Source organism: Pseudophryne corroboree, chromosome 6, assembly GCF_028390025.1.
Source record: "Pseudophryne corroboree isolate aPseCor3 chromosome 6, aPseCor3.hap2, whole genome shotgun sequence".
NCBI classification, from domain to species: Eukaryota; Metazoa; Chordata; class Amphibia; order Anura; family Myobatrachidae; genus Pseudophryne; species Pseudophryne corroboree.
Genome location: NC_086449.1, coordinates 578,887,991 through 578,888,525, shown reverse-complemented (window position 1 = coordinate 578,888,525; position 535 = coordinate 578,887,991). Strand labels below are relative to the sequence as shown.

At 42.2% G+C, this 535-nt stretch overlaps 1 non-coding gene across 1 annotated transcript; it reads left to right on the top strand.

The window, feature by feature from the left end:
- Positions 1-213: 213 nt before the first annotated feature.
- LOC134937887 (5S ribosomal RNA) lies at positions 214-332 on the top strand. Its single transcript, XR_010180590.1, has one exon. It is a non-coding gene; the product is annotated as a 5S ribosomal RNA (ribosomal RNA).
- The last annotated feature ends 203 nt before the right edge of the window (positions 333-535 follow it).

Genomic DNA, 535 nt, shown 5'->3' with positions numbered 1-535 from the left:
ATTTGTTCTTACCGTAATTCCTTTGTGGGGGAATTCCCATAAAAGAAACAAATCATTCTGCACCATTTATTTTCAATAATATAGTGGTGGTCTTTTGCTCAAGCTGCCTCTTGGGCAAATATTTGGCTTTCGACAACGCCATCCATTGGACCAATCTGTCCTCAATAGCTCAAGTACTAGCCATCCCCCCAGCAGATAGGCACTGACCTGACTTTCTACAGTCATACCATGCTGGACATGCCCGATCTCGTCTGATCTTGGAAGCCAAGCAGCATTGGGCCAGGTTAGTACCAGAAAGGGTGACCCTCTGGGAATACCGGGTACTGTAGCACCAAGGAATACACCTTCTGCTGATCAGCAAATTTAATTCCATTCGAGCCTTGTACTCCATTACCGCAGTTAACCCACTTCCGGGAGTCCAGATTTTATATAAGCCGGCTTTCCATTATCTCTCATATGAATATACACATTATATAACTTCATAGTATGATAGAGATAACAGGAATATTTATATTTTCGCTTTTTGACTAAACGT